Genomic DNA, 20,290 nt, shown 5'->3' with positions numbered 1-20,290 from the left:
TAACTGTAGTAGCTGCATTGAAACGTCTCTCCCACCCACTGGGTATTCAAATACTTCACGTAATTGTGTGGAGAAGTAATCAAATGAGGTTCGTATATTATCATTCTGGTCCCAAACCGCTGATGCCCACTCGAGAGCCCTTCATGAATGAGCACTTAGTTGAGTCTCTCAGAAATGCCTCAGGCTGGCTACCGAAATAGATGGTGCACTGACGCAAAAATCCCCTGCATTTTTCAGGTGAACCATCAAACTTATCGGGTAAAGAAAATCTTACCGGATCAGGCCTGGTCGGAGGAAGGGACTGAATGTATCGTGTCAGGTATTCATTTGTAGCTTGCAGAGATGAGAGTTGGCCCTGGAACTCCTGTATCATCTCTCTCTGATAACTGAACGCGGCCTGTAGTTGAGAAAACTCTGCTGGATTCTGGTCAGGCGAAGTATTCTGTAACGAAGACTGACTCGGTTGTGGGTTGGAATCCATGTGCAGAGCTTTATTAAGCACAACAGCACAAACAGAGGCAAATGGAGAGCAGATAGCGTGGTCGGTAAGCAAGCCAAGGGTCGTATATAATAGCGTCAATCCAATTAGCAAACGAATCCAAATCAGCAATCCAAAAGACAAGGTCAAGGGCAGGCAAAAGACATATATAAGCAAACAATCCGTGAGTATGATAAACGCTTGGTAGAGACAGGATAAACTGGCAATACTTCGCAACATATTGCACAAACAACATGGCTTATAACGGGTGTAGACAGGAAGTGATGAGAGAAGAAGCGGCAGTGTTCAGTATTCAGGAGACGGCTCCCTCTGGCGGTTGGATGAATGAATAGTGGATGCAGATGTTCTGCTCTGCTTGTGAGCAGAAGATACTTCTTTCAAAAACTTTAAAAATAGTAATGTTTACAAACTTTGCAGAATGAACAGTAGTACACAGTTAAATAGTATGGCTTATAGTAATATAAATATATATTAGAGCAGAATAGATACAGTATGAACAATAGGGGTGGTGAAAAAAATCGACTATCGATTAATCGCGAGTATGTTATGGACGAGTATGAATCGATTATTAAATTTTCAAAAATAGATTTTTTTTTCATTATTTTATTTTGTAAAAAAAATTATACCGAGAGTTGAACGTCACGAACGCGCCCAGTTCCAGTTAACAAGCAGCCAGAATGTGTGTAAAATGGAAAAAACAGGAGCGAGCAACCAACCGATCCACCCAGCTCCATCTGGGCTCAAAGCAAGCGTGTGGATTTATTTGGGTTTTCATGGCAGGAGCTCTAACCCTCTTGGCGCCATGGTTGAGTTTACTCGACAAGATGCGGCACTGAATAAAACGGCCGATTTTGTCAAATAGTGTGTCAAATTTAAGCGATCTCCCCTGCACCAGATAGCAGACATGTAATACTTCATCTCTGACTCAAAAAAACGTAATGCTCCTTAACAAAATCTTCGAGAGCGCATTGAATCAGTGCGAAAAAAAGCGGAGCTTGTGTGAGAGTGAGCCATTTTATCTGACCAATATTGTCAACGTTAGCGAGTATTGGCATTAGATTATTATTATTATCATTATTATTTTTATTATTATCTAATGGCATCAATAAAGCTTCAATAAACCCGCAATGAAGTGTTGGGACTTCTATTAGTGGACACTGATTCTGAAGGGGAATATCTGTAGCTATTCAGAAGATGACGGAGATATTGAAAGTGAAAGTACACCAAGCACAAACGGTGAATCCTTTGCCCAATGTAAATGGTCCTTTGCCAAATGTCAAGGTGTGAACAATGTTTGCACGGGTCGGAGTGTTCATCGCGAAATTAACAGGCGTTTTATTGTTGCGGGGACGAGGCGGGAGATTTTTTCCGCGCTAGGCCTGTATATTTGTCTTCTGACCGCACCTCTCCGCAATCGCGGTGACAGTATTGTAGTGGAGACTTTGTCTAATGCCTCTGGGTATGTTAGACAAGGTCGAAGTATTCATAGGACAGTTAGGAGGTAAGGTGGAGAGTAGTCCGAGCCGTGCACACTCGGCGCGTGCGCGAGGCAGATCTGTCCGCGCTGCTCATAGCAGAAGCAGAGGCGATGTGACACGGGGCATAGATTTTGAACTAAAAAGGTCTTGTCTACTTGTGTTTGTGTGTCATATGAATAATATATATGTGCCCCATACATGGAATCAGAGTGCCTGCTGCATGTAGTAAACTGAAAATCCCAACCGCTACATGCATTCGGTTTGTTTCTACCATTTATTAGTAATGATTTACACAGTTTGTTTACTACTTACTGTTGTGAAATGGAAAATCAATAATCGTTAATCGAGAATCGTTAATAATCGAAAATCGAGTGTAATCGAATCGGGACTTCAATAATCGTAATCGAATCGAATCGGGAAATCATACAGATTAACCACCCCTAATGAACAACATGTACAGATATGTGCAGTGTAGTTGCAGTAACAACATAAGATTAGTACACTGTAAAAAATGAATCATGGGTCTTGTAATTTTCATCAAAAAAATTAAGGTGATAATTAAAAATAATGTGTGGATTTCATTAAAGAAATTGTGATTCAGTGTTGTATAGAAAACAATGAGGACTTTTTACTAAAAAACCAAGAGATGCGTTTTCCTCATTTTGTTTTAGGAGACTTAAGCAGTTTTGGTGCTTGAATTGGGGAACTAATTAAACTAAAATAATTAAGGAAAGAAGGCTGCCTATTTAATTTAAGTGAATTAGCTAAATTTTGCAGTTTTATTTTAGAGGTGATTGTTAGTTCCCAGCATGCTTTGCATATGGCTGGATATGGAGAGTAATTTTGAAATTAAATGCTACTTTATGTTTTTGAGTGAAGGGAGGCATCTATTAATGTTTAATGTTCAGTTACATTTGACATTTGTAAGAGTTTCTGTAACATCGAAGTTTCCATTGCACCGTGCAATCGTTACCACTGTGCAGAACAGTAGAGCTTGTAGCTATGGATACTACTCTTCTAAGGTATTATACCTTGTTTATTGAGCAGTAGCATTGCTAGTGCTAGTGCAGTACTTTCCAGTATTTCTCAAGTATTTTCCTACTTGAGCTGATTGGCTGTATACAGTCTTGTAAATGTATAAAATAACAAAATACAAACAGATCTCATTTAAAATCACAGACTTTTGAGAATAAACTTAAAATAAATGAGCACATTTCCCTAATTATATTACATTTATTGTGCCATAGACTAAATAATTTAGGAATTTTTACTTAATTTATTTGGGTAAATTTCACAAAAAAAAACAACCTTAAAATATACTCAAATATAACCAGAATCACAATCAGAATGAGCTTTATTGCCAGGTATGTTCACACATACGAGGAATTTGTTTTCGTGACAGAAGCTCCGCAGTGCAACATAACAGCGACAGAACAAAGAACACAAAAAGGAATAAAAAATACAAAAAAATACAAATAGGTGGATAAGGAATGATAATATGCTAACGACAATGTACGGCAGGTATATTACAGTGGCATTTATGTATGTACATGTATATTATGTGCAAAAAATGTTAAGTGTACGCTAAGTATGTGTGTTTGATAAGTGTACGTGTATATAAATATAAATAGTGTAGTGTGTTCCACAGTTATTATCAGCTGTTCATAAGATGGATTGCCTGAGGGAAGAAACTGGTCCTGTGTCTGGTCGTTCTAGTGCTCAGTGCTCTGTAGCGTCGACCAGATGGCAACAGTTCAAAGAGGGAGTGTGCTGGATGTGAGGGGTCCAGAGGGATTTTAACAGGCCTTTTGCTCACTCTGGATAAGTACTGTTCTTGAATAGAAGGGAGGGTTGTACCGATGATTTGCTCAGCAGTTCGGACTACCCTCTGTAGTCTTCTGAGGTCCAATTTTGAAGCTGAGCTGAACCAGACAGTTACTGAAGTGCAGAGGATGGATTCGATGATGGTGGAGTAGAACTGTTTCAGCAGCTCCTGAGGCAGGTTAAACTTCCTCAGCTGGCGAAGGAAGTACAACCTCTGCTGGGCCTTTTTCACTATGAAGTCAATGTGAATGTCCCACTTCAGGTCCTGAGAGATAGAGGTGCCCAGGAACCTGAATGACTCCACTGCAGTCACAGTGCTGTTCATGATGGTGAGTGGGGGGAGTGCAGGGGGGTTTCTCCTGAAGTCCATGATCATCTTTACTGTTTTGAGCGTGTTAAGCTCCAGGTTGTTGAGAGTGCACAAGACAGCCAGCTCTTTTACCTCCTGTCTGTAAGCAGACTCGTCACCGTCCTGGATGAGGCCGATGAGTGTGGTGTCATCTGCAAACTTTAGGAGCTTGACAGAGGGGTCCTTAGACGTGCAATCATTAGTGTACAGGGAGAAGAGCAGTGGGGAGAGAACGCAGCCCTGGGGAGCTCCGGTGCTGATTGTACGGGTACTGGATGTGTATTTACTCAGCCTCACTAGCTGCTGCCTGTCTGTCAGGAAGCTGTTGATCCACTGACATATGGAGCTGGGCACGGAGAGCTGAGTTAGTTTGGGGAAGAGGAGGTTGGGGATGATCGTGTTGAAGGCAGAGCTGAAGTCCACAAACAGGATCCTCACATAAGTCCCCGGTCTGTCTAAGTGTTGCAGAACATAATGGCAAGGATCCAGCAAGGGTCCAGTGATGTCCTTCAGGTTGCCCAGCACCAGTTTTTCAAATGACTTCATGACTACAGACGTTAGAGCCACAGGCCTGTAGTCATTTAGTCCTGTAATTTTGGATTTCTTTGGGATAGGGATGATGGTGGAGCGTTTGAAGCATGAAGGGACTTCGCACAGTTCCAGCGATCTGTTGAAGATCTGTGTGAAGATGGGGGCCAGCTGGTCAGCACAGGATTTCAGACAGGCTGGTGTAACACAATCTGGGCCTGGTGCTTTTTTCCTTTTCTGCTTCCGGAAGACCTGGCGCACCGCATCCTCGCTGATCTGAATTGCAGGTGCCCCACCTGAGAGGGGGGATGCAGGAGGTGTGAATGGTGAGAGTGCTTGATTGGAGAGGTGTTCAGGATGGGTTGCAGGAGCTGTTAATGGTGTGAACGGTTGTTTGGAGAGGCATTCAGGGCTGGTTGCAGGAGTTGAGAATGGTGTGAATGGTTGTGTGGGGAGGCATTCAGGGCAGGTAATGGGTGTTCTTACAAACCTGGAGTAAAACTCGTTCAGATCGTCTGCCAGTCGTTGATTCTCCACAGTGCTGGGGGGTGGTGTCTTGTAATTGGTGATCTTCTTTAGACTTTTCCACACTGATGCGGAGTCGTTGGAAGTGAACTGAGTCCTTATTTTTCCAGAATAATTCCTCTTTGCCACTTTGATCTCTTTTTCCAATGTGTATTTAGCCTGTTTATACAAGACATTGTCCCCCTTCACGTAAGCATCTTCTTTGGCCTGACAGAGTTTTGCAGTGAACCACGGTTTGTCATTATTGTAAATTAGTTGAGTCTTTGTAGGAATACACATATGCTCACAGAAACTGATATATGATGTTACGGTCTCTGTGAGCTTGACCAGATCGGTAGCAGCAGCTTCAAAAACACTCCAATCAGTGAGGTCAAAACAAGATTGTAAATCCTGCTCTGCTTCATTAGTCCATCTTTTTACAGTCATTGATACAGGTTTAGCTGATTTTAGTTTCTGCCTGTAGGACGGTATAAGATGAACCAGAAGGTGATCAGAACGTCCCAAAGCTGCTCGTGAAACAGAGTGATATGCATCATTTATTGTGGTGTAACAGTGATCCAATATATTACTGTCTCTTGTGGGACATGTAACATGCTGTCTGTATTTTGGCAGTTCACGGGAGAGATTGGCTTTATTAAAGTCCCCGAGAATTATTAAAACAGAGTCCGGGTGTTGTTGTTCTGTGTCTGTGATCTGATCAGTGAGTTTCTGTAAAGCTGAGCTCACATTCGCTTGCGGAGGAATGTAAACACTGACCAGAATGAATGAGTGAAACTCCCGCGGCGAATAGAACGGCTTGCAGTTAATGAAGAGTGTTTCGAGATTTGAGCAGCACATCTTCTTTAACACAGTTACATCTGTACACCACAGTTCACTGATGTAAAAGCATGTCCCGCCGCGACGCGATTTGCCTGTTGATTCTGTGTCGCGATCCGCTCTAAACAGCTGAAAGTCCGGCAGATGGAGCGCGCTGTCCGGTATGGTGTCATTCAGCCAGGTTTCCGTGAAACACAGAGCAGCAGAGTGTGTGAAATCCTTATTTGTCCGAGAAAGCAGAAGAAGTTCGTCCGTTTTGTTGGGTAGAGAGTGGAGATTTGCCAGATGGATGCTAGGCAACGGCGTTCGAAATCCGCGCTTCCTGCGCCTGACGAGTGCTCCCGCTCGCTTCCCCCGTCTGCGCGTCCTGAAGCGTTTGATCAGCGCCGCTGCTCCTCCAATAATAACGTTCACTAAAACGTCTGAATAATTGAAATCCGGAAAAACATCTTGTGGTGCATTCTGCCGAATGTTCAGCAGTTCATCCCTGGTGAAACTGATGGCAGGAATATAACTGAAGACAGGACAAACTAACAAAAACACATGCAGAGCTCGTCACGAAGGCAGCCATCCTGTATCCGCACCAGCAATAGTGACGCAGCTGTCTTCAAGCCATGTTTCGTTTAGAAACATAAAATCCAGATTGTTTGTGGTTATAAAGTCATTGATTAGAAATAATTTATTTTTTAGTGAGCGAATGTTTAAAGATGCTAACTTGATGGCAGTGCTTTGTGTCTTTACATCGATCTTAGTTTGATGCATAATAGGCCGCAGATTAGATGAGTTTGCCCTTCGGCGTGAGATGGCCTTAGACTTTCTTTAGATCTTTTTTTTAGATCACGTGATAAAACTGAAATAGAGAAAGCTACAGGCACACTGGGTTCCCGCTTGTTCTGTAGGTATCTGTGAATGTTGCTTTTATTATAGCGGGGACCAGATGTTTTTGGTTCACCCTCAGCAGATAGAGGGTTTGGGCCCTGGCTGTTTTACAGAGAGTCGTCCTTGGGTGGTGAATCTTGTAGCTGTTTTGATACATCACAGTCTCTCTGTGAGGAGCTCTGTGGGCAGGGCTCAGCCGGGATAGTGTCTATCAGCAGTGCTTGTTTTGGCTGCATGGTGTTATCAGTGTCCTTGTGGGATATGTCAACCAGATGATAACTTGGACCCGGTGTGTGTGTGTGCTGAATGGATTGACACAGTCTGCTGAAGAATGACGGAGGGAGAAGTAGATATTGTCCTTAAACACTCTAGCACCAAGTTTGTTTGGGTGGAGGCCATCCGGTTTAAACAGTTGTCTATGGCCCCAGAACAAAATTTAAGTTGTCAATGAAATTCACTTCTTTTATGTTACAAGATCTGTGTAGCCATGTGTTCAGCCCAAGCAACCGTGAAAACATACATGTTTCCACAGTTTGGTAATGACATTCTGGATAAAACTGAAACTGAACAACATAAAATAAAAAATAAATTCCCCCAGTGCTCATAATGCACCACTTAAGTTAATTACTTCCCCTGTGTGCTCTGTCTCACGTTCACACACTATCTAAAGGTAAACGGATGACACGGATAATGCTATAACTGGGCAAGAGGGAAGAGTGTGTACATGTGAGTGAGTGAGACAAAATGTCCATCGGATAGAATTTGCTGGACAGTATAGCCACCATTTCAGCTCGGAGGTCAGGATAGCTGTTGTAAATTGATGGCAGCTCTAAAGTTGGGCCACAAGCATGTGCAATAGGCCGCCTTGATAATGACAACAGACCCTGTCACAAATCTCAACATCTTCCGGGGGCCTATCTCATCCAATCTCCTGATGTACTGATGTAAAAATCGCAAACTTCGGTTCTCTGCTGGAGTAGCTGGAGAGGCCGTGATCAACTTTAATACCTTTCGGGTTGATGGTTTAAGATTAGATTAGATTAGATTCAACTTTATTGTCACTGCACATGTAGGTACAAAGCAACGAAATGCAGTTAGCATCTAACCAGAAGTGCAATAAGCAGTAAGTACAGAATAAAGGTCTATAATATGTACGATAACTATACAGGTAAGTATTATGGACATAATTTACAGATATTAAATACTATAAGCACGATATGCAGATAGGTGTACTATGAACATACTATACAGATGGGCTATGTAAAAGTGTATGTACACTATAGGCAGAACTATGAACATAATTTACAGTATTGCAATGGACAGTAAAGTGAAAATATATGACAGTAAAAAATATGACAGTAAAATATACAGATAGGTGTACTATGAACATACTATACAGATGGGCTATGTAAAAGTGTATGTACACTATAGGCAGAAATATGAACATAATTTACAGTATTGCAATGGACAGTAAAGTGCATAGGAAAAAAATAGTTCAATGTGCAAATGGATTATACAGTGTTCCTGGATGAACAGGCAGTAGTGCAAGTAATAACAAGTTACTTTTTGCTTGTTGTGAGTAAATAAATAAATCAGAGTGTTGAAGAGGGGGAGGAGTCTATGTGTGGTGTGGGGGGTGTTGAGGGGTGTCAGAGGGCAGAGTTCAGCAAGGAGACAGCTTTAGGGAAAAAGCTGTTCCTGAATCTTGTGGTCCTTGTCCGGAGGCTCCTGAAACGCCTTCCGGAGGGGAGGAGGTTAAACAGTTCGTGGTCAGGGTGAGAGGAGTTCTTGAGAATGCTGCGAGCTCGACGTAGACAGCGTTTCCTCTGGATGTCCTCAAGAGCAGGAAGTGGTGTCCCTGTGATGTGTTGGGCAGTTTTCACCACCCTCTGCAGTGCCTTGCGGTCAGCCACTGAGCAGTTCCCATACCAGACTGTGATGCAACTGGTCAGGATGCTCTCGATCGCACACCGGTAAAAGTTCACCAGGATGGATGAAGACAGCTGGTTCTTCTTCAGTGTCCTGAGGAAGAAAAGGCGCTGGTGAGCCTTCTTGACCAGGCTGGAGGTGTTTGTGGCCCAGGACAGGTCCTCCGAGATGGTGGTTCCCAGGAACTTGAAGCTGGAGACACGTTCAACAACCATCCCGTTAATGTGGATGGGGTCATGCGTGCTTCCTTTCTTCTTCCTGAAGTCCACAATGAGCTCCTTGGTCTTATTGGTGTTGAGGAGCAGGTTATTGTCAGCGCACCATGTGGCCAGGTGCTGTACCTCTTCCCTGTAGGCAGTCTCATCGTTGTCACTGATGAGGCCAATCACTGTGGTGTCATCTGCAAACTTAATGATGGAGTTGGATCCATGCACAGGCTTGCAGTCGTGGGTGTAAAGGGAGTAGAGGAATGGGCTCAGCACACAGCCCTGTGGTATGCCAGTGTTAAGTGTGATGGTGGTGGAGTGGTTGTGGCCTGACCGAACATGCTGAGGCCTGTTGGTCAGAAAGTCCATAATCCAGTTGCAGAGGGAGGTGTTAATGTCCAGGTCTCCAAGTTTTGTGGTCAGCTTGGAGGGAATGACGGTGTTAAATGCTGAACTGAAGTCAACAAACAACATCCTAACATAAGTGTTGTTATTGTCCAGGTGTGTGAGTGCAGAGTGCAGCACCGTGCATACTGCATCCTCTGTGCTCCTATTTCTGCGGTAGGCAAATTGGTGTGGGTCCAGTGTGGGTGGGAGGCAGTCTTTGAGATGTGCTAGGACCAGTCGCTCGAAGCACTTCATAATGATGGGTGTGAGTGCTACGGGGCGATAGTCATTGAGGCACGTTGGGGAGGAGTGTTTTGGTACTGGCACAATGGATGTGGACTTAAAACATGTTGGCACAGTTGCTTGGATGAGGGACATGTTGAAAATGTCTGTGAAGGCCCCTGCAAGCTGCTCTGCACATGCCCTAAGCACACGTCCAGGAATGCCATCAGGGCCAGCAGCCTTGCGTGCGTTGATCCGGCTCAGTGCAGTGTGGACATCTGTGGAGGTGAGTTTGAGAGGTTGGTGGTCTGAAGAGGCTGAGATTTTGGTGGCCGTCTCCTTGCTGTCGCTGTTGAAGTGAGCATAAAAGTTATTTAGCTCGTTAAGGAAGGAGACGTCCGTGACTGTTGGTGTGGAGTTGCTTGACTTGTAGTCACTGATGATCTGGATGCCCTGCCACATGCGTCGGGGGTCAGAGTTGGAAAAGTGTTCCTCTACCTTCAACTTGTAGCAGTACTTCGCCTTCTTGATGCCCCTTTTCAGGTTAGCTCTGGATTTACTGTAGGCCTGAGCGTCGTCTGACCTGAAAGCGGTGTTGCGGGCTTTCAGCAGAAGTCGCACCTCATTGTTCATCCATGGCTTCTGATTAGGGTATGTTGTTATCTGTTTTTCTGTTGTTACACTGTCAATGGTGGAGTTGATGTGATCCAGTACAGAGGAGGTGTAGATATCAATGTCCGTGTGAGAGCCACAGGCAGCCTGTGAAGCAAACATACTCCAGTCAGTGTGTTGAAACCTGTCTTGAAGTAAAGAGTCAGCTCCAGTTGGCCACACTTTGATGGTCCTCACTGATGGCTTCACACGGTTGATGAGGGGTGAATACTTAGGGGTGAGAAACAAAGAAAGGTGATCAGACTGTCCGAGGTGGGGGAGGGGGCTTGCGATGTAAGCTCCATTAATGTTTGTATAAACATGATCCAAAGTTTTGTCTCCTCTGGTGTGGCAGGAAACATGCTGGTGAAATTTGGGGAGTACTGTTTTTAATTTGCAGTGATTAAAATCACCCGCAACAATAAAAGCAGCCTCCGGGTGAGCAGTCTGTTGTTTACTAATGGCTGCATGAAGTTCGTTCAAAGCAAGCTTGGCATTAGCATCCGGTGGAATATAGACTGCGGTTATTATGGTGGAAGTCAACTCCCGTGGCAGATAAAAAGGTCTACATTTAACCATGAGAAACTCTAGGTTAGCTGAGCAGTGTCTCCCAACAATGACAGTGTTCGTACACCAAGCTTTGTTGACATAAATGCACAATCCACCACCTCTTGTCTTGCCGGAGTCATCTGCCGTTCTATCTGCCCGGAGCGTGTAGCGTCCTACTAGCTCAATAGCATTGTTGGGTACGTCGCTGTGTAGCCATGTTTCTGTGAAAACCATGACATTGCAGTCCAGAAGTCTCTTACTGTGGGTGGTGCGGAGTCGTAACTCATCCATTTTGTTCACCAGTGACATCTTCTGCATATCCAGCACACTGGGGAAGAACTCCCTGAGAGTTGGTCCTACGACTGCTGCAATGTTATCCAGTGCATATTTTGGTTGCTGGATTATTTGCTTGTGGGCAAATTGGAGAATCACAGCTTTCAAGTTCTCTTGTGTTGGTACTGTTCTTACTCCCATGCGATCCATAAGATCAAGAAGCTCATCATCACCATCAAGAGCGTCTTGCAAAAGAAAACCTTGTCTGGAGACCCTTGGCCCACACCATATTGAGCCAAAGTGGGAATTTGGGCCTAGCTCAGTCGTTATTTTTAATGGATCTGAAGACTCGCAAACTTTGCAACCTTTCTAAGTTTTATCATGGGGTATTTACTGTGTGGGGGATGTTCCAGAAAGTGAGGACAAGCAGTGATTCACTGTTTTGGTTGTTGAAAGAGCCAGTGCTGTATGGGACACGTTTTAACATCGAGCTCTTAGCTGGGCCTTTTATGGCACAGCGTTTCATTTCAGCGGGAGTTGTTACTCTGAAACATGTCTTTGATATGACTGGCCCAAACTTGTCTAACACTGAAAAACTAGCCTCTCATATAGGAGTCCGATCTATTAGGACTGTAAATCACTTACTTAACAGTTTGAAAGGTGAACTCACAAAGACTGAAATCTCCTTGTGCAATGAATATTGTAATGGACATTGTCAACCGGATAGTAATGATATATTCCCCTCATTAATTCTTGCTCCTGATTTTAAAAACTGCTCTGGTCCAATGCTAGAGTTAACTGAAACTCTCACAAACAATGTGGTCACAATGAAAGGGAATTCTATGTATAAGTCTTTGGTCAAGATTTTAAATAAAGACAAATTGAATGGGCGAGTTGATACTCCCTGGAGAGCACATTTCGGGCTTGATGATGAGGTCAAGCCTGAGTGGAGAACTCTTTATAAACCACCCCTAACGAAAAAAGTCGGGGATTTACAATGGAGAGTGTTACATGGAATTGTGGCTGTCAATGCTTTTATCTCTGTTATTAATGCTAATGTAAATGAAAATTGTCCTTTCTGTTTGCAAAGGGAAACAGTGTATCATTGTTTTTCAGAATGTAGCAGACTTTGTAATTTTTTTACATTGTTACAACAATTGTTCACAATGTTTGGAGAAGTTTTCACTAAAGAGATGTTTATTCTGGGATATAGATAGTCAAAAATACAGACAGAAATGCCAGCTTTTTAATTTTGTTTTAGGTCAAGCAAAAAATGGCTATTTATATTAGCAGGAGAAATAAAGTAGATGGGTCTCTTGATTGTGATGCAAGCACTTTGTTTGTCAGAATGATGAAAGCCAGACTGAAGGTTGATTTTTATTTTTATTCTTCTATCAGTAATATAGAGGAATTCATTTTCATCTGGTGTTATAAAGATGTTCTGTTGTAGACGATATGTGGTATAGGTTTGAGTTAAATGGTTTTCATGAAATCACTCATAACTTATTTTTTTAAATTTTTTATTCTATCTTGTAGAGAAATCTTGCTTGTATAAATAAAGATGTTAAAAATCTAAAACTCTCTCTCTCTCTCTCTCTCATTTTATTGGCGGGTCGCAACCAACTTGTTCAGGTGCATACCGCCAACGGGATTTGCAACTTCAAGGCTTCACGTACTTAGCATTAAAAAAAAAAAAAAAACCTTGTGGATACACCCTATATGCTGTGCTCGAACCCTTTACATTTAAGAAACTTAAAAATAGCTTTGCTACATTCCCACATTTTCTCACTCTGCCCCCAAAATCCCCTTCAAACTCCATTCTTGCTCCAACTTGTAAATCTTATCTTGCAAGATCCTCCTTTCTGCATTATATTTTTTACACCTCATAATGATATGTTCCACATTTTCCGGAATATTACAATAATCACAATTATCTGATATGCATTTTCCCATTAAAAACAGGGTTGATTTTAAACCAGTATGTCCAAGTCTTAATCTTGATAAAATCACTTCTTTTCTGCATTTTCCTTTAAAAATCTTGACATTAATTGATTTCTGAATATTATAATAATATCGCCCTTTGCTATCCATGTCCCACTTTTTCTGCCATGATTCTCTTATTTTTCATTTAATTAACGATTTGGCCTCACTTTTATCAAATGGGACTTTCATTATTTCCTCATCCTTTAGTTTCAGTGCATTCTTTGCAGTCAGATCTGCAATCTCATTGCCCTCCACACCAGTATGAGATGGAACCCAACAAAACTGAAGATTAATTCCAATTCTCTCTATATTTAACATTATTGTGGATATTTCCTTATGTAAATCCTCTCTTATAGTTTCAGTTGATTTCAAACTATTAAGTGCAGCAACAGAGTCTGAACAGATAATAACTCTTTGAGGTCTTACTTCTACCCACTGCAATCCTAAAATTATGGCTACTACTTCAGCTGTAAATACAGTTAAATTGTCATTAAATATTTTGCAAATTGTTACATCAAATTCTGGTATGTACACTCCTACTCCTACATGATCATTCCTCAAATCTTTAGATCCATCTGTGAATATTGGTATGTACTGATAGTAGTTCTGCTTAACGTATTCTTGAACCAAATATCCAATATTATCAGCATTCCTTTCAGTCCATTCTTTCTTTAGCTCTAAAAGTTTCAAGTCTACATTAGGGCTGGGAAATATCCATGGAGGAACATTACCCCATACCATATTTGGGCCATACTCAAATCTCGTTAAACCATAATCTTTCACTTCTCTATTAATATTCCAGCCGAATCCTTTACCTTTTCGTTCAGGCAAATACTCCCAGCAATCACTCAAGACCTCTGTAGCTGGCTGTTCATTCCCAGATCCTTTTAACTTAACCCAGTATGTCAGTGACAGCTTTGTCCGTCTTAAGTTTAGTGGTAATTCTTTAGATTCTACCAGTAGCGCATTAGTAGGAGTTGTTTTAATAGCACCAATACTAAGCCTAAGAGCTCTGAACTGTATTCTGTCTAGTTTTCCCAAGACACTCTTAGCTGCCGCTCCATAAACCATACACCCATAATCTATGCATGATCTTATTAAGGCCCTGTAAATATCAAGTAAGGACTGTTTATCTGCGCCCCAATCATATCCTGAATCTGATCTCATAAGATTAAGTACTTTAATACATTTTAACATATGTCCTCCATAGACATTTCTCATCAAACCATAATCCTAAATATTTGAACTTTGTTACCCTTTCCATATTCTGTCCATATAGTTTAAGCTGTATATTTCCTAACTTTCTTTTCCTGGTAAAGAGCATATAACATGATTTAGCAACTGACATCTTAAATCCCCAGTCATATGTCCATCTTTCAAGTTTTAATAAAGCATTCGGAATATTATTAATCATGTGTTTAATATTTTTCCCTCTTTTCCATATTGCCCCATCATCTGCGTATAATGAATACCCAATACCTGTTCCAACATTCTCAAAGATGTCATTTATCATGATATTAAATAAAATTGGGCTAATAGCGCTACCTTGTGGAATACCATTTACTATGTTCAAATCACTTGAAACATCATCTCCAACTTTAACACGAAACGTTCGATTTGATAAGAAATCTAATATCCAGTTATACATCCTTCCACCTATACCCATATTATGTAATTTAATCAGTAGTCCTTCTCTCCACATTGAGTCATATGCTTTCTCTATATCAAAATATACTATAACCATGACCTCTTTCATACTAATTGCTTTTTCAGCTTCATTACTAACTTTCACTAGAGCATCTATTGTAGATCTACCTTTACGAAAACCACTTTGTGGTGCACAGATCAGCCCTTTCTGTTCTAAATAATATGACAGTCTACAAACTATTACCTTTTCCATCCATTTACACAAGTGAGATGTTAATGCTATAGCCCTGTAATTCCCTGCATTGTCTGGGGTTTTACCAGGCTTACTAAAAGGCAATATCAAAGCACTTTTCCAATTATGAGGTAGTTTGCCTTCTCTCCATATCTTATTAAAAAGTCTTTGTATAATTTCCATAAATTCATCAGGTAATTGTTTAAACATAGCATAACACAGTTGATCTTGCCCTGGAGCTGTATAGCCACTTTTCTCTAAGGCCATTTTCAGCTCATGCATTGTGAATTCCATGTCTAGTGTTGATCCATTAGTGTCCTTTTTCCTTAATACATCAGAACATTTCCTAATAATATTTCCCCACACCTCTGAATGAGGAAGACGCCACAGTCTGATTAAACACCTGTGCTCAATTGCGTGATTGGCTAAGCTAAGTCAGTCAATTGACTGGGGTTACGTGAAGTCGCAGGGCACATACTCCACACAGGCAATTTAAAGGGACGGGGACAGCAGAACCAATATACAAACATTTAATATATATTTTGAAAGATTTTAACCTGGGTTACACTCGCATATACCATTTTTCTCTAAGAAGGAATATAATTGTGAGGATACCACCTTTTCTAGTATCTTGGACAGAAAAGGGAGATTCGAGATTGGTCTATAATTAACAAGTTCTCTGGGGTCAAGTTGTGGTTTTTTTATGAGAGTCTTAATAACAGCCAGTTTGAAGGTTTTAGGGACATATCCTAATGACAATGAGGAATTAATAATAGTCAGAAGAGGACCTATGACTTCTGGAAGCACCTCTTTTAGGAGCTTAGATGGTATAGGGTCTAACATACATGTTGGTTTAGATGATTTAAAAAGTTTATACAATTCTTCCTCTCCTATAGTAGAGAATGAGTGGAACTGTTCCTCAGGGGGTCTATAGTGTACTGTCTGATGTGATACTGTAGCTGACGGCTGAATGGTTGCAATTTTATCTCTAATAGTATCGATTTTAGAAGTAAAGTAGTTCATAAAGTCATTACTGTTGTGGTGTTGGGAAATGTCAACACTTGTTGAACCCCATACCTGGGGTTATGTTTGTTTTCTTCTAAAAGAGAAGAAAAGTAATCAGATCTAGCAGTTTTTAAAGCTTTTCTATAGGATATGCTACTTTCCCGCCAAGCAATACGAAATACCTCTAGTTTTGTTTTCCTCCAGCTGCGCTCCATTTTTCGGGCTGCTCTCTTTAGGGTGCGAGTATGCTCATTATACCATGGTGTCAAACTGTTTTCCTTAACCTTCCTTAAAGGCAGGGTAGGTAAAACATGTATAAAAAACTTTTTTTCCAAATGTGTTTAAACTTTATTTATATATCAATACATAATTAAAATGTAAGTGCTCTGAAAAAGAATGTATACAAATCGAGTGTCTGTAGACTTCTAACGACTGTTTTAAAGACAGCTCATTATTTCCATTCACACCACCCCCTCCCTTCTGGGCGCCTTCCAAAGCCACGCCCCCAAAACACATGAACGTGCGACTCCGACCACTGAGCTGGAAGACGCATTATTTACCTGAGACGAGCGGAGAGGAAGGAGCACAGTGCATGTAGTGAAATCATGTCAGAATCACATGTAATAAAAATAACTTTATAATTATGAAGATAAACAAACAAGATGTATTTTAGTACTCACTATCAAGCTAGCATATTGATATTGGTAAAGTTTAAAATATATATTTTTTTGATTCGCTAACAAGCTAGTTATCTATAAGGCAAAGCTAAAAACAGGTTGCATGATACACGTTTTTCCATTACCATAATTTACACTGTGATGAAGATGAATTTCGTGTAAGATTCATAACATATACATTGTTCTGCATGTAAGAGTTTCCATGATGAAAGCATTGTTGACTCTGATGAGGACTACACTCCAGAGACAAGTACCGCATCGTCAGCTCGAGGACAGGGTCGGGGTCGAGGGCGAAGCAGAGGAGGTCGTGCCAGAGGCCGTGCAACTAGGGTCCGAGGAAGTAGAGGCCGAGGACGGGGTGGTCGAAGTCCAGGGCAAGGAGCACTTGAATTCCCTCAGTTCTCGCCATCGCTGGAAAGGCACGCCGATATTAACTCGCGTTTTATTTCTTTGTTTATCCAAAGACTTTTTGTTCATTGCCTTTTCTTGTACTGTTACTGTCTTCCTTTTTTTGCCTGGTTTGCCTTTACTAACTGCATAGGCCCGTACAGTGAATTTTGCTTGCGGTCTGCCATTGTTTTGGTATTCCTAGGATCCGTGCCTCTTGAATTCCTCAAATCAAACGTGCGTACGCAAGTGGGCAGGTCATGTGTGGCAAAAGGGTGGTTGCCATGGTTGCGAGAGAGTGACAGTCGCCTAAGCCAATCCTATGTTTCGTGCCGAAAGGAAATAATGAGCTGTGTTTAATACAGATTAAACGGTCTAGAGTCACTTGATTTTTATACTCTTTTTATCAGAGTACTTACATTTTAATTATGCATTGATATAAATAGAAAGTTTAAACAAATTTGGAAGAAAGTTGTTTATAAATTTCTTACCTACCCTGCCTTTAAGCGTAAAGAAGCAACCGTATTTAAAGTGGTAGAAAAGAGAGAGTCCATAGTTTCTGTTACATCATCAAGTTGTTCTGAGGTTTTGGATATGCCAGAGCCATATAGAGAGAGAGTTGCGACAACGGAAGTTCGAAATGTTTGGTTGTCACGTGATTCATGTAGACTTCAAATAGTTCCAGGAAGTGCGTTGGCGGCCATTCAAACTGATAGAGTAGAGTGACAGAACTGCAATTTCTGGTAATAAGGAGTCAATAAATGCATTTATTTTATATATTTATACAACACTCTGACATATGTATGTAGCATGAGTATGTAGTTACAGCGATGTTGTTTTTAAAATATCAAATCTGGTAATATTTGAGGATTAGTGTTCAATTACCGTTATTTTAAAAACGTATTTCAGGCTAATGTTAAGTTGTATAAACACGGGTTGCTGTTGTCTTTTTACGTTACATATTGTCAATTTTTTCACTGATCTAATGTTAACTCATGTCATATTGATGACTTTCAGGTAGTACAGAGACAGGCTGGTGACAGGTGATTTTCAGCTCGCACCGCACTATGGGTCAATTAACTGTTAGCAGCAGTAATTAGCATGTTAAATAAATGTAAAATGAAGCTTACTGTTTATAATTCTTACAATACTTATTCAGGTACACAATATATTCAGGTTTAAAACAACTTAAGCATACTCGTATATAAACATGCAAGTTACACTGCCATTCAAAAGTAATGATGCTGAAAATTCAGGTTGGCATCACAGGAGTATATTCCATTTTAAAATAGAAAACAGTTATTTTAAATTGTAATCCACTCGGTCAGAGAAAGGTGTGCGAATGTATGGCTTCCCCGCTGACATGGAGAGGAGAAAATAATGGTTGGCTCAAGTCAGCAATCTAAAAACTAATAAAAATTACAACAACAAAAAATTGTTAGGTAATTATACTTAAATTTATTTGCACTTTTTTACATTGACAATGTTTTACTAGAAATAAGGAACAAGCAAAGCCTTGCAAAACCCAGGGAGGGGAGACTCATGGTGAGACATTGCAGGGAGTCATCAGTGTTACCTATAACTGTGCATTTAACCACCATGTGATATGTACTGTATGTGGGTAGACAAAAAAAAAGGTGTGTGTGTAAACTAAACTGAAGTCAGTATGCAGACAAATTGCGGCAAAGCAATTTGTCATGACCAAAAAATTCAAGAGTAGGCTGAGGTCAGATGCTATTCCCACAATCTTTGTACATCGTCCTGTGGTCAAAAAGAGGAGGGCCCTGCTCCACGATGCACCCCTAGACCTGTGAACAAGAAATGGCTGCTGATTACAGCTATGTTATTTCAGGTGATTCATATATAATAAGTACAAACTCGTACTAGTTGAAGTAAAGTGATGTGATTTTTTCAATATTTAAAATTTGCAAAACCATGTATTCTACCTCTATCAGTTTCAAAGGTTGAGGAAAACAGAACGAGGATACTCAGAGAAGGTAAAGTGAGAGTGAAGAAAAAGGACATGGCTAGAGAGGAGAGACAGGGACAGGTGACACAGCCCAGTCAACCAGCAGCAAGTCAGCCAGCAGCAGTCAGCATTCCAGTGAACCATCAGCCAGTTACCTGGGTCTATTAAAAAAATTTAAGAGACAAGAAAAAAAAAAAAAAAAAAAATCAAACAATGCAAAGGCAGCACTAAGAAAAATAATGAGAATTCAGCTATCAAAAAAGGTCCCCTCAGCTCTCCTGACCTGCATCCTCACTGATGCTCCATCCCAGAACAGTTCAGTGGCACCACTAATCCTCCACCCACCAGCAGCCACAGAATGTTACAGTATGTTACATTTAAACACTAACACGTTTAAGTATATAATACAGTATTATTATATAATATAGACAGGTAATAGTAAATTAATCACAATAAAAACACTCCACCCATGTTTTTGCAAACTCAATTCACTCTAAATGTATATCAATAGGGTGCATTTTATTATTAAGTAATTTAATACGTGTAATAAGGAACAAACTTTATAACCTAATTTTTACCACTTCCACTCACCGCTGTAACACGTTATATTGAACTAACGTAATAGGCTATGTAACGTTAGCTAACCTTCCCCACCCTGCAAAAAAATGTTTATACTCCTTTTTTTCTTATTGCAAACACGATGGATGAAACTGAATTATGAGAACAGATTTTACAATTATTAGGGTGTTCGTTACTAACTTTATTCAGCTCCAATCCTAGCCTAATCTGTTAGTTATCTGATAACAAACCTTAAATCTACTCATTTAATGAGTGATAATCTACTAGAAGGTTTTAATTTGCAATGTATTGTTATTAAGATGTACTGATAATATTCAATCTTATTATTTAAACGTCTTACCTTTTAAAAGTGCGTCGCGAACGGTTTGTTCTACGGCGCGGCATCAGTTTGCTGCTACTTCCGGGAACTATTTAGAGGCTCCACGAGCCGCCATTGCTGTAAAAAAAGCGTTCCATTGGAGTCAATGGAGTTGTCGCAACTCTCACTCTATATGGCTCTGGGATATGCTAAGGAATTTGGATACATCAGGAAGATAACTTAAAAAGCAGTCTTTTGTGGTAGAAGTGATGGTTCTTTGATACTTGTAACAAGAAGTAGAATTTACAATTTTGGCTATATGAAGTTTACACAGAACTAAATAATGATCTGAGATATCATCACTTGGCTGAATAATTTCAACACTATCAACATCAATT

The 20,290-nt window shown here is 40.7% G+C and overlaps 1 protein-coding gene and 1 long non-coding RNA gene across 2 annotated transcripts in view; one reads left to right on the top strand and one right to left on the bottom strand.

Moving 5' to 3' along the window:
* The window catches only part of LOC127986006 (uncharacterized), a gene marked incomplete at its 5' end in the record, with an annotated part of 403,871 nt that overhangs the window by 43,490 nt on the left and 340,091 nt on the right, over positions 1–20,290 (top strand). The gene's annotated exons all lie outside the window — the stretch shown is intronic.
* Positions 18,376–19,971, bottom strand: LOC127986027 (uncharacterized). Its single transcript, XR_008160732.1, has 3 exons — positions 19,935–19,971; positions 18,993–19,176; positions 18,376–18,854 (listed from the first exon to the last, which is right to left on the bottom strand). It is a non-coding gene; the product is annotated as an uncharacterized LOC127986027 (long non-coding RNA).

Source organism: Carassius gibelio, chromosome B21 (assembly GCF_023724105.1).
Source record: "Carassius gibelio isolate Cgi1373 ecotype wild population from Czech Republic chromosome B21, carGib1.2-hapl.c, whole genome shotgun sequence".
NCBI classification, from domain to species: domain Eukaryota; kingdom Metazoa; phylum Chordata; class Actinopteri; order Cypriniformes; family Cyprinidae; genus Carassius; species Carassius gibelio.
Note: the sequence above shows the minus strand (reverse complement) of the source record. Positions and strands in the feature narration are given on the sequence as shown.